Source organism: Zea mays, chromosome 2 (assembly GCF_902167145.1).
Source record: "Zea mays cultivar B73 chromosome 2, Zm-B73-REFERENCE-NAM-5.0, whole genome shotgun sequence".
Classification (NCBI taxonomy): Eukaryota; Viridiplantae; Streptophyta; class Magnoliopsida; order Poales; family Poaceae; genus Zea; species Zea mays.
Window position 1 is genome coordinate 45,136,744 of NC_050097.1, and position 14,478 is coordinate 45,151,221.

The 14,478-nt window shown below is 43.5% G+C and overlaps 1 pseudogene; it reads left to right on the forward strand.

Annotated features, from left to right (window-relative positions):
- Window positions 1-10,016: 10,016 nt before the first annotated feature.
- Window positions 10,017-10,493, forward strand: LOC109944168 (uncharacterized; annotated as a pseudogene).
- Window positions 10,494-14,478: the final 3,985 nt, after the last annotated feature.

The window sequence follows — 14,478 nt, forward strand, 5'->3', positions numbered from 1 at the left end:
TATGGCGCTCGGGGTATCGTTCCTAACAGGCCCAGCGTTTCTCTCTCCTCCCCTATTTTGTCGCCGCCCTGGCGTCTCCTGCTGGCCGCTGCAGACATTTTCCCACCTCGCGGTATGCTAAAACTATCGCGTGGCAGTAGCGTTCCATTTGCAGCCACTGGGGCAGCCTTAGTCTAAGGTCCTGTTTAATCTTACGAGATAAACTTTAGTAGCTTTTTAAAGCTACTTGTAGCCATTTCATGATTTAAACAGGAGAGCTAATATTCGTGTGATAAAATTTGGCACATATTATCTCATAAGCTGCTCAAGCCTCAAGGGGTGCTAAAAGGAGCTAAACGTAGGCCAGAAAACCCTATTTTTCACATTCCAATTACCTTCATCAAGTCAAGATGGTCTCACATTCCAATTACCTTCTCTCAAGAGGATCTTCAGCTCAAGGATTACCCACACAATGATGCTATGGTTATCTCCTGTGTGATCAAAGGATTTCTGGTCCATAATGTTTTGGTTGACACAGGCAGTGCAGCGGATATTATATTCGCTAAGGCCTTTAGACAAATGCAAGAGCCCGAAGACAAGATTCATGATGCTACGCACCCTCTTTGTGGCTTCGGAGGAAGACAGATTGTAGCGCTCGGTAAGATTACCATGCCAGTGACCTTCGGATTCGTCAACAATACAAGGACTGAGCAAGTTGTGTTTGACATTGTCGACATGGAGTATCCTTACAATGCTATCATCGGTCGCGGAACACTCAATGCTTTCGAAGCAATTCTTCATCTAGCATACCTTTGCATGAAGATACCTTCGGATCAGGGACCTATTGCTATTCATGGAAGTCAGGAAGCTGCCAGAAAGGCCGAGGGGAATTGGACTGATTCAAAAGCAATCTACAATATAGATGAAGCCGAAGCTTGTGAGCAGTACAAGTACAGAAGGGAGAAGGCTGCTTCGGCCGATCAGCCGAAACCCATGCTTTTATGCGAAGATATCGCAGAGCAGAAGGTGCTGCTGGGATCTCAATTGTCTGAGCAACAAGAGAAAACCTTGATAAGGTTTCTCTTCAACAAAAAAGATGTTTTTGCATGGTCAGCTAATGATCTTTGCGGAGTCAACAGGGATGTTATTGAACACTCGCTCAATGTTGATCCATCCTTCAGACCTAGAAAACAGAGGCTTCGGAAGATGTCTGATGACAAGGCCGAAGGTGCTCGGAATGAAGTGAAAAGACTCCTCAGCGCCAGAGTTATCAGAGAAGTAAAATACCCAGAATGGCTGGCTAACATTGTTATGGTAAAAAGGCCAATGGCAAATGGAGGATGTGTATTGATTTTACTGATCTCAACAAGGCTTGTCCAAAGGATGAGTTTCCATTGCCAAGGATAGATTCCCTAGTTGATGCAGCAGCTTCATCAGAGCTTATGAGTCTGCTGGATTGTTATTCAGGCTATCATCAAATTTGGATGAAGAAGGAGGATGAGCCAAAAACCAGCTTCATAACCCCTAGTGGAACATATTGTTACCTTCGGATGCCTGAGGGGCTCAAGAATGCTGGAGGAAGCTTCAGCAGAATGACAGCGAAGGTTCTTCATTCTCAGATAGGCAGAAATGTGCTAACTTATGTTGATGATATCATTGTAAAAAGCACGAAGCAAGAAAATCACATTGCTAATCTGCAGGAGACCTTCACTAATTTTAGACAGGCCGGTCTAAAGCTGAATCCAGAAAAGTGTGTCTTCGGAGTAAAGAAGGGGAAATTCCTTGGTTGCCTAGTTTCAACAAAAGGGGATCGAGGCTAATCCAAATAAAATCGAAGCTATCCTTCGAATGGAACCACCAAGCACAAAGAAGGAGGCTCAACGATTGACAGGAAGACTAGCATCTCTCAACAGATTCATATCTAGATCAGCAGAGAGAAATTTACCATTCTTCGAAGTGCTAAAGTCAGCCGAAGTTTTTCAATGGGGACCAGTTCAGCAGAGAGCCTTCGAAGAGCCGAAGCAATATTTGATAGACCTAACGACGTTAACTCCACCAACGCCAGGGGCTCCTCTGTTGTTATATGTGGCAGCTTCGCACTCAGCGGTAAGTGCGGCACTTGTCCAAGAGAAGCTTGAAGGGCAAGTCAAAAAGCAAGCCCCAATATACTTTGTATCCGAAGTTCTTAGTTTATCAAAGAAAAATTATACAGAATTGGAGAAGGTGCTGTATGCTGTTTTGATGGCTTCCAGGAAGCTTCGGCACTATTTTCAAGCATACAATATAATTGTCCCTTCTTCACAACCATTGAAGGATATTATGAGAAATAGAGAAGCTACTGGAAGGATTGGAAAATGGGTTGCGGAACTCAATGAGTTCTGCATTGATTATGTGCATAGATCTTCGATTCAGTCCCAAGCGTTAGCAGACTTCATTGCTGATTGGACGCCAGGGGCTCAGAAATAAGAAGCGAGTAAAGATGCCGAAGTTTGGACTATATTCTGCGATGGTTCTTGGGGAACCTTTGGGGCAGGAGCAGCCGTTGTGTTGGTCGCACCCTCCAAAGTTAAAACTCGCTACGCAGCAAGACTTGATTTCAGTTGCACAAATAACATTGCTGAGTACGAAGCTTTGCTCTTGGGTGTTCGGAAGTTAAAGGCAATGGGAATTAGAAGGGTAGTTCTTAAAACTGATTCCCAGGTTATTTCTGGTCATATTGACAAGAGTTGCAAAGCAAGAGACCCGAAGCTTGAGAAATATTTAGACACGGTCCGAAGGATTGAGGCTTCCTTTGAAGCGTTTTCTGTCAAAAATATTCCTCGAGGAGAAAATGAACATGCTGATTTGCTAGCCAAGTCAGCAGCACAGGGGCTGCCCTTACCTTTGGAAGTATTTTTCGAAACAATAAAAGCACCTTCGGTTGAACTTCTTGAAAGAGCAGTCCTCAATATATCCCCTGTTTATAGTGAAGACTGGAGAACTGAGATCATCTCTTTCCTTCAGGGTAACTTTCTTTCAGATGACGAAGCTTATAACAGGAGGATAAAGGCAAGAGCTCGACCATATGTTATAATAGAAGGGGAGCTGTACAAGCATGGAGTCTGTTCTCCATTACTCAAGTGTCTATCCAGAGCCGAAGGTATAGAATTGATGAAGGAAATACATGTAGGCCTATGTGGATCTCACATTGGATCTAGGCCTTTGCTTGGAAAAGTTTTTCGTCAAGGATTTTATTGGCCAAAGGCAGCTTCGGATGCAGCGGAGTTAGTCCAAAAGTACGAAGGCTGTCAGAAATGTGCAAAAGATCAAAAACAACCTTCGTCTCTAACCCAGTTAATACAACCCACTTGGTCGTTGCAAAGGTGGGGCCTTGATTTGTTAGGTCCGTTACCACCAGCACAAGGGAACTTAAGATATGTTGTAGTGGCAGTGGAATATTTTTCTAAGTGGATTGAGGCAAAGCCTTTAGCCACAATAACTTCGGTTACGATTCAAAAGTTCTTCTGACAAAATATTGTCTGTCGTTTCGGAGTTCCGAAGGCTATTACTGTGGATAATGGAACGCAGTTTGATTCCGAAACTTTCAGAGAATTTTGTGAACAAATTGGCACGAAGATCCATTTTGCATCAGTTCGGCATCCGGAGTCAAATGGACTTGTTGAAAGGGCTAATGGCATCATAATGATAGGAATAATGAAGTTAATCTTCAATCAGCCCAGGGGAAAGTGGCCAGACGAATTAATCAAAGTGGTGTGGAGCCACAACACAACAATATCAAGATCAACAGGTTTTACACCATTCAAATTATTGTTTGGTGACGAAGCAATAACTCCGGAAGAAGCCAAAGCAGGATCAATAAGAATAGTAGCTTCGGCAGAAGACGAAGCTGAAGCTGATTACTCTGTTGAAAAAGATGCTATATAGGGGATCATGCTTCAAGCTGTGGAAAACATCAATAAATACCAAGTTGAAACAATAAAATGGCGTGATAGAAAGGTTCGGCTAAAGAACATTGAACCAAGACATTTGGTGCTTCGAAGAGTATCCAACCCAGAGACAGTAGGCAAGTTACAGCTGAAGTGAGAAGGACATTTTCTGGTAGTATCTTTGTCAAGACCCGGTTCCTACATATTGAAGGTTATGGACGGCAACGATATTCCTAGATCATGGAATGCGGATGAGCTTCGGCGATATTATGTTTAGCTTGATGTAATTTTTTCTATTCTTTTTGGTGGCACCCTTTTCCTTTCCAAAGGGGGAGAAAGGTTTTTAATGGGGCCACAACATGTAATTTTTCTTTTTCTTATTTCAATTCTATAAGAGCGATATCCCCCAAAGATGTAAATGTAAAAGCTGAGAACGCACCATCGAGTGCAAAGGAAAAAGAAAAGAAAACAGGGAGAAGCTCAAAAGTCATTCCTAAGGGAATGCAGAGCTTACAGCGAAAAATAAACGCTGATTCCACCGAAGTAAAAGGCGAAGAAGCTCCTAAGGGAGGCTTGCAGCGAAAAATAAATGCTGATTCCGCCAAAGTAAAAGGTGAAGAAGCTCCTAAGAGAGGCTTACAGCGAAAAGTCAGCGCTGATACACCGAAAAATAAACGGTGAAGCCGAAAAATAAGCGGCAAAAAGATTTGAGTCATTCCCAAGGGAATGAAGGCTATGATTATGGCTTCGAATATATATTCGGATATTCATTTGCATGATACATTACATCATGACATTTGCATTCATAAACATTCATTTAGACATACATAGGATCATTATCATCATATTATATAGAAAAGGCAGATGCTTCGGCTATGAAAAAAAACTTCGGAGAAAGAAGAAATTTTCGTGCTTCGTTGTGTATGAAAAGAAGGGAAGGTGTTTTTCGCCTTCGGTTCAAAAATAAAATTTCGTCCACAGCAAAGCAGATCGTACACGGATAAAGGAGAAAAGGTATATTACAAGGTATGCACAAATTTACATAAGTTTCTTTACAATTATATTACAAAAAATTCTCTGGAATCTTTTGCAGAAAAGTCTTTCGCAGCATCTGTTAAGCTTCAGCTCGTCATTCTTCAGCTTCATCATCCTGTACATATTAAAACGGAATGAGAAAGGTGCAGAATTCAAGGAGAAGGTAAAAGTAACAAGTATAAGTTTCTCACTGGCTTAAGGTGGCTCCGAGCTTCGTCACCAGCCATTTTTCGCCCGCCGTTTATCCAAATCTGGGTCATAACCTGTTTCCTATGCTTTGGGCTAGGTTGGGGATGTCAACCAAATCTGCCGGTGACAAACTGAAGTTTGGCCTATTTACAATTTTCCTGTGTGTGCAGCCAGCCTTCAGGAAAGCGGTAGCCGTGCCTCGAGAAGCTAGCAGGGCGCAGAAATCGGCATGCCCAGCGATAACTTCGTCAAGTGCATCAACTTCGCCCTCAATGTATTCAAAGGTGCTTGGTAGGTTTTCAGCTGAAGGTGTAAACTTATCAGAGCTGGCTCCAATTGAGTAAAACACATCCTTCAGCCGCTGCACGCAGCGGTTGCCAAAATCTAAGCATATTTCCTGAAGCTCCTTCAATGATTTCTGCAAATTTGAATTTTTCTCAATTTCAGTCTTGAGACTTGTTTCGAGATTCTTCTTTTCTTGCTCAGATTTTTCTGATTTTATAAGTACTTCGCTGTTCAATTTGTCAATTTCGGCTTGAGCTTCAGCCAATGAACCTTCCACACAGTGGATGACGAAGTCTTTCTTTTCCAAGGCAGCTTCGTGATCTTTAACTTTGTTTTCAAGGTCTTGAATGACGAAGTCCTTTTTCTTCAAAGCAGCTTCGTAACTTTCAACTTTGTTTTCCAGATCTTTGATGGTAGCTTCGTTTTTCTCGTCCTCAAGATCTTGTTGCATCCTCAGCACTTTACTTAGCAATATACTCTGCCAAAACAACCTTCGTCAGAAAACATCTTAATAAAAAAAGATCTTGTTTTCAAGTTGAGATTGTACCTTAAAATTAGCATAGAGTAGACTACCAGCGATATGCTGTCGCTGGTACCTGCAGAGGTCCGCTTCAATCTTCGGCAGACCAACGCTCTTTGAGAAGGTCCTAACAACCCTGGCCTTGGTTCGATTCCGAAGGCATCTTAGTTTCCCTTCGTTGACTCCGCCAAACAGCAGAGACCCTGGTTTGTATCCACAGGATATAGCATATTTCTTTAGCTCTCCTTTCTCAGTTTCTGATAATTCTTGTCCAAGTATATCTTGAAAATTAAAGTTTTCTTCTTCCAAAGTGTCTTCAATGTGCTCTTTTCCTTTCTCAATTGTTATGTCCACTGCGACCGCAGTAGCTTCTTCTTCAGCCATTCTCAGAAGCATATTATCAATATCACCAAGTGTGGTTTCTAAATTAGGATCTTCGGCGGTCTCGGTTTCGGCTCCGGTGGCTTCAGCTTCGGTGGCCGCTCTAGTGGCTTCGGCTCCGGTGGCTGTGGTTTCGGCAGTAACAGTGCTTTCAATAAATGGTATTTTTGACGCCGATGTCGGTGGCGGTGTCTGATGAATGACATCGGCCACTTGGATAATTCTTCGTTTTTTCGGCTTAGCGGGACTTTCTGTTGCCGAAGGTTCTTTTTCCTTCTGAAAAAACTTCGTCAGTTCTGGCGCCAGCGGACGTAGCTTGGTAGGCAAAGGTTCAGTCATTACCTTTAGAATCTCTTCCACTTTGGCAACAGAAGGTGTTGCAGGAGCTTCCTCCTCTTGGGCCGACGTCGTTGGTTTTGGGGATGCAGCTTTTCTTTTCTTTGGAGCAGCTATCTTCGGCTCAGGGCTCAGTTTTCTTTTCCCAGAAATTTCTTTGTCCTTTTTAGCCAATTTGGTGCCTTCTTTGTCAAGGACGCTGGCAATCGTTTTTCTCTTCTGGCCTTCGGCATCTCCGCCCAGTTGCTCATAATTAGGGTAATCAAAATTCAAGGCATCTAGCACCCGATTCAATCTTCATTTCGGACGAGTGCCAAAGGCTGCAGTCATTAACTGATCTTCTTTCTTAGAGTAATTACCGAGGATATCGTTGCACATAACCTCGATTGTGTCCAACCACTCCTGGCAGGGTTTTTTAAAGTGTTTCTTAAACTTGTAGTGATAAGGCAATCGAACAAGTTCTCCCTTCTTCTTTTCTCCCTCTAGCTTCGGCATCTCCCACTCCCTCAGTGTTGGGAACACTTTAAAAGCCAAAAATTCCTGCACTAAGTCTCTAGTGCTAATATGATCTAAAATCACTCGAAATTCAGCCAAAGCAATCTGGCTCGGGCTCCCCATTATCATGTTACATCGGGGCCTCGTCTCTTCGAAGGTTAGTTCTAGCGGACTCTGGACCAATTTATCTTCATCTTCATCAACTTTAACATAAAACCATTCAGACTTCCATCCGGCTAGCCATTTGCTTCGGTAGCCTGGAAACTTCGTAGTCTTGCGATAAGCAAAGTTGTAGCAGCCAAAATTCTCGTGCAGACCATCTCCTCTGGCTTTAAGGCCTGTTTGGTTTGTGGCTAAATGTGCCACACTTTGCCTAAGGTTAGTCGTTCGAATTGAATAACTAACCTTAGGCAGAAAAGTTAGGCAAAGTGTGGTAACTGAGGTAGTGAACCAAACAGGCCCTTAGTCTGGTAGTGTAATTCATGAACTCGGCAGAAACCCTCACCGAACGGTTCCACTCCCTGGCTACGAAGGGCCCAAATATAAACGCTTAATCTAACGATAGCATTAGGGGTCAGCTGATGAAGGTAAACCCCAAACTTCTTCAGTACAATAGCAATCATCTTGTTCAAGGGGAATCTTAAACCAGCTTTAAGAAAACTTTTGAAGACTACTACCTCATCTTTTCCTGGCTTTGGGACAGTTTCTTCTCCACCAAAACGAATTAATTCCTTCTTTGCCTCACTGAAATAGCCCAGCTTCACCATTTTAGGAAGATCAGCTTCAGAAATGGTGGACTTTCCAAAGTCCAAATGACTAGGTTTACTTGGCACCCCACAGCTGTACTCATCCTCGGAACCAACTTCTTCAACATTAGCTTGTGTTGCTTCGGCAGCAGGTGTGTCCTCTGATGAAACCAGCCCAGAACGCCTCATTGCTTTGGAAATCGGAACAGTTTCAGTGGCTTCGGTCTCATCCCCATCACGCTCAACCCTAGCAGTGGAGCATACTCTGGCCATTTGATTATAAATTTCTTGGAAGTTTTTTGGAAATTAATAACCTTTTTTCCGAAGCTCTTCTTGTGATGAAGCAGAATCCAAAGTGGTGCTTCGTTCGAATGCAAAAGTCAAGCTTCGGCTATGGTTAAATTTTTGGCAGCAAAACAGTGCAATAGCAATGAATGCTGTGGTAACTTCACACCTACCCGTCTGTTTATATAGTGCTGCAGGTAAGAAGGTGAATCGTCAAAGTCTTTTACACCGGACAAACAGTCGCTCGCACCCACTGAATGGTGGGCCACAAAACCCGAAAAGGAGAACGTGCATGGTGGGACCGCTTCGCGCTCGGAAGTTGTATCGTTTCCCGGCAACGAGCTAAGGGAAGGTGTTTTTCGGACCTTCGGCTTCCCGAAGCCTAAGAGACTTTTTTCATGGATCAAGCTCGTTACGAAAAACGATCTAGCACCGCGAAGGGGCTACTGTTGGGACCATGCTTCGTCGCCGAAGGTCCTGCAGGAAGAAACACCTTCGGCAAAGCCTGTTTATATGTGATATCAAAGTTACCACTCATGAAGCTTCGGTATTATGGCGTATCCGAAGATGAAGGATCGAACCGACTTAAAGGTGGAATGACTTTTTAGTCCATAAGGGTCTGAGTCATGATTGTAATCTTTTGTAAGGGGTATGATTGTAATTTCTTACAGGCTGCATCCTGTGCCTATAAATAGTGAACAGTACTCCTTTACTGTTCACACAATCCTGTAATTGCTAACACATTACTCTGGAATTATTGTTTTCTGTTAAGGCGAAGGTATAAATATAATTAAATATCATGTTTTAATATTTCAATTTATATTATAAAATGAATGAATGATGTTATTTATTCTTGGTGCTCTTTAATGTCTTATATTTTATATTTCATTTCGCATTATTTTACTTCTGATCACGAAGGTAAGACCTTCGTGATTTATCACCCATAACCTTCGTCCGAAACTCATTAAATCCTCAGGGAAATAATGCTTCAGCGGACGAAGGGCTTTAACATTTAACATTCTATGTTGCCTTGTTCTTAATTCATAGCATTTGAGAACAAGTCCCCAACAATACCCTCCAATCCCATTTTATCTCCGCATTAGGGGCGTGAGTGTCTTTTTATTCTAATATGCTAAAATTTACTAGAGTAGTCCAAACATGAAGCTAAACTTTAGCACTTCAATTCATATAGCTTAAATTTAACAGGAAGCTGAAGTTTATCTCGTGAGATTGATATAGTGCCTAAATCAATGGTTGAGTGTATTTTCGGTACTAAGAGAGAGCGCCGCTGGCCACTCGGAATGGTGAGCCTGCGAGAGCGAGGATGCCTTCTCGGCTAGCGAGCCAGCGGGCCCACCGGGGAGGAATTTGGCAAAATAGGTCGCTGTAAGTTGCCGCTCTGCGAAATACACCGCCTCTCGTTGAACTCGTAAAAATGGGTCGTTTAATCGAGCGCCTTCGTCAAAACAGGTCACGAGTAGATTGGGGTGTACTGGCAGGTGGGGTCGCGATGCGTCGTGCCTACCATGCCCTTACGGCCTCATGACGCCGTCTCCATTTCGGACTCTACCTCTCCTCTCCGTTCGGTCTTTACTTTCTCCACGACGGCCGTCGGAGGCGAACTGGGCTGGGCTGCGCGGCGACGGTGACGACGACCAACACTCCCCTCTGCAGGTGATCTTCCCCTTCCCTCTGTTAACTGTTCCTTGCCCTTTCCCCACCATTTTCGACGCTTAGGCATGCTTCTGCCACCTGTAGTTTAGGTTTTAGGGTTAGGGTTTACTGTTTACGGTTTTAGGTTGTACTGTTTATTTGCAGTTGTGAATGATGTATGCAGGGATGTCGAAGAGCACTGAAATCATAGATAAAGTAATCATCTTGATGCAGGATCATGCCAAGCATATTCTTCGTATTTGCAATGAGAAGCTACCCTTCGGTGAGGGGTTGACTGCATTTGAGGTTAAAGAACTTCGCGAAGCACTTGAATTCGCCGCCGAAGGATTGGACCAGGACTCCCTTTTTGCCAAGAGGAATTGGATGCAACTTTTAAGGAGGAACAATTGGAGCATGACGAGAAGGTGGCTTTAGAGAGGATTGAAATCCCACTACCTTCTCCTGGTTCGGACTGCTTCCTATCCTTTGAAGAGCACATTGAGAAGTTTTGGGGCGTTGATTACAACTCAGACCAGATGCCTAGCTACTCTGACTAGGTTCAGAGTTTATGGTGTACTCAAATTCTGGATGTGTGGATGTAATCATATTTTAGATGTGTATGTGAAATTGAATTCTGGATGTGTGGATGTAATGGTGATCTGAATGTATTGTGCCTGGTGTAATGGTATGTTTGGATGTCTATATGAACTGACATTCTTGGTTTAATTGTCAACTGTACCTTGCACATTCAGTTACAGCCAGCGTCACATACATGGAATCAGATGCCATGTAGATGTGCATTGCATTCTTTTGTAAGTGAACAGACCATCTGAACTTTAGGCTGGTTGTACATGTGCAGTGAATTCTGTGTGTGGCCCAACATAACAGAGCATTGCTGCTTGCTTAGTCGCTCCAGATGGTCTGTTCAGACAATAGTTACAGAATCTGTTATGTTGAAACCGAGCAACGGATGTTATGTTTTCACAGATTCACTGAAACTGATTCTGTGTGAAACAATAGATTAACTGAAAACAATAGATTGTGTCCATCTAACGTTGTTGCAGCTTCTAGGTGACCATTCCATCTACCATTGAGTGCAGTTGAATCCACACTAAGGTAGGGCCTACACGCAGCACAAAACCCTTCTATACAAGGCTCAAGTGCACAGAAAAATCTATGGAAGTAGATCTTTTCATCTACAACTTGGGTGCCTATCTCCACAACACTATGAGGGGATTTTATCAAAATTTATTCCTTCCACCTATACAACATACTGAAACTATCGTCCCAATTGCCATACATCTCTTTTAGAGCTTCTTGCATTCCTTTCCATGTCACATCATAACTGACCCTACAGTTGTAAGTGTCTTGTAACCTCTTTTGCAAAGCCTTAACACCAAGTGAAGGCTCATTTCTGAGAGCACCTAGAGGGGGGTGAATAGGTGATCCTGTAAAATTCAATACTAATAGCCACAAAACTTAGATATTAAAGTTAGAACGGCTAAGTAGCTTGAAACGAGCTCTTGTGAACACAGACAATCAAAGAGAGAATAATCACAAGAGACATGCGATTTTATCTCGTGGTTCGACCAAGTAACATTTGCCTACTTCCATGTTGTGGCGTCCCAATGGACGAGGGTTGCACTCAACCCCTTTCAAGTGATCCAATGATCAACTTGAATACCATGACTTTTCTTCCTTATATCTTTTCCCGTTTGCGAGGAATCTCCACAAGTTGGAGCCTATCGCCCTTACAAGATTGATCACAAAGAACGCACAAGAGTAAGGTTGGGAAGAGTGAAAGTCGCCTAGAGGGGGGTGAATAGGGCGAAACTGAAATTTACAAATATAAACACAACTACAAGCCGGGTTAGCGTTAGTAATAAAGAAACGAGTCCGCGAGAGAGGGCGCAAAACAAATCCCAAGCGAATAAGCAAGTGAGACACGGAGATTTGTTTTACCGAGGTTCGGTTCTTGCAAACCTACTCCCCGTTGAGGAGGCCACAAAGGCCGGGTCTCTTTCAACCCTTCCCTCTCTCAAACGATCCCTCGGACCGAGTGAGCTTTTCTTCTTCTCAATCAAACGGGAACAAAAACTTCCCCGCAAGGGCCACCACACAATTGGTGCCTCTTGCCTTGGTTACAATTGAGTTTTGATCACAAGAACAAGTGAGAAAGAAAGAAAGCGATCCAAGCGCAAGAGCTCAAAAGAACACGGCAAATCTCTCTCTCTAGTCACTAAAGGTTTGAGTGGAATTGGAGAGGATTTGATCTCTTTGGTGTGTCTAGAATTGAATGCTAGAGCTCTTGTAGTAGTTGGGAAGTGGAAAACTTGGATGCAATGAATGGTGGGGTGGTTGGGGTATTTATAGCCCCAACCACCAAAAGTGGCCGTTGGGAGGCTGTCTGCACGATGGCACACCGGACAGTCCGGTGCCCCCTGCCACGTCATCACTGCCGTTGGATTCTGACCGTTGGAGCTTCTGACTTGTGGGTCCGCCTGGGTGTCCGGTGCACACCGGACAGGTACTGTTTGCTGTCTGGTGTGCCAGTATGGGCGCGCCTGACTTCTGCGCGCGCTGCGCGCGCATTTATTGCGCTGCAGGTAGCCGTTGGCGCGGAGATAGTCGTTGCTCCGGAGTCGCACCGGACAGTCCGGTGCACACCGGACAGTCCGGTGAATTTTAGCGGACTAGCCGTTGGAGTTTCCCGAAGCTGGCGAGTTCCTGAGGCCGCTCCTCCTTGGCGCACCGGACACTGTCCGGTGTACACCGGACAGTCCAGTGAATTATAGCGGAGTCGCCTCTGGAAATTCCCGAAGGTGGCGAGTTCGAGTTGGAGTCCTCTGGTGCACCGGACAGTCCGGTGCCCCCAGACCAGAGGGCCTTCGGTTGCCACTTTGCTCCTTTGTTGAATCCAAAACTTGGTCTTTTTATTGGCTGAGTTTGAACCTTTTATACCTGTATAATCTATACACTTGGGCAAACTAGTTAGTCCAATTGTTTGTGTTGGGCAATTCAACCACCAAAATTAATTAGGGACTAGGTGTAAGCCTAATTCCCTTTCAATCTCCCCCTTTTTGGTGATTGATGCCAACACAAACCAAAGCAAATATAGAAGTGCATAATTTAACTAGTTTGCATAATGTAAGTGTAAAGGTTGCTTGGAATTGAGCCAATATAAATACTTACAAGATATGCATGGATTGTTCCTTTCTTATATAACATTTTGGACCATGCTTGCACCACGAGTTTTGTTTTTGCAAATTCTTTTGTAAATCATTTAAATAGTCAAAGGTAAATGAATAAGATTTGTAAAGCATTTTCAAGATTTGAAATTTTCTCCCCCTGTTTCAAATGCTTTTCCTTTGACAAAACAAAACTCCCCCTAAATGAAATCCTCCTCTTAGTGTTCAAGAGGGTTTTGATATATCATTTTGAAATGCTACTTTCTCCCCCTTTTGAACACAATAGGATACCAAATGAAAATATTCAACACTTAAGTTTTTGAAATTGGTGGTGGTGCGGTCCTTTTGCTTTGGGCTCTTACTTTCTCCCCCTTTGGCATGAATCGCCAAAAACGGAATCATTAGAGCCCTAGAAGTGCTATCTTCCCCTTTGGTCATAGATAAATGAGTTAGGATTATACCAAAGACGAAGTCCTTTTGCTTTGGGCTTACTCTCTCCCCCAAAGACGAAGTCCTTTTGCTTTGAATTCTCCCCCTAAAGATGGAGAGAAGCGCGGAGTGACGGCGAAGGATGAGTTACGGAGTGGAAGCCTTTGTCTTCGCCGGAGACTCCAATTCCCTTTCAATATACCTATGACTTGGTTTGAAGTAGACTTGAAAACACATTAGTCATAGCATATGAAAGAGATATGATCAAAGGTATACAAATGAGCTATGAGTGCAAGTTAACAAAAGAAATTCATAGAATCTAGAATATTTAGCTCATGCCTAAGTTTGTTAAAAGATTGTTCATCAAGAGGCTTGGTAAAGATATCGGCTAATTGATCTTTAGTATTAATGTATGAAATCTCGATATCTCCCTTTTGTTGGTGATCTCTAAGAAAATGATACCGAATGGCTATGTGCTTAGTGCGGCTATGCTCGACGGGATTGTCGGCCATTTTGATTGCACTCTCATTGTCACATAGCAAAGGGACTTTGGTTAGTTTGTAACCGTAGTCCCGAAGGGTTTGCCTCATCCAAAGCAATTGCGCGCAACAATGGCCTGCGGCAATGTACTCGGCTTCGGCGGTGGAAAGAGCGACCGAATTTTGCTTCTTTGAAGCCCAAGACACCAAGGATCTTCCCAAGAACTGGCAAGTCCCCGATGTGCTCTTTCTATTGATTTTGCACCCTGCCCAATCGGCATCCGAATAACCAATCAAATCAAAAGTGGATCCCTTAGGATACCAAAGCCCAAACTTAGGAGTATAAGCCAAATATCTCAAGATTCGTTTTACGGCCGTAAGGTGAGCTTCCTTAGGGTCGGCTTGGAATCTTGCACACATGCATACGGAAAGCATAATATCTGGTCGAGATGCACATAAATAGAGTAAAGAACCTATCATCGACCGATATACCTTTTGATCCACGGACTTACCTCCCGTGTCGAGGTCGAGATGCCCATTAGTTCCCATGGG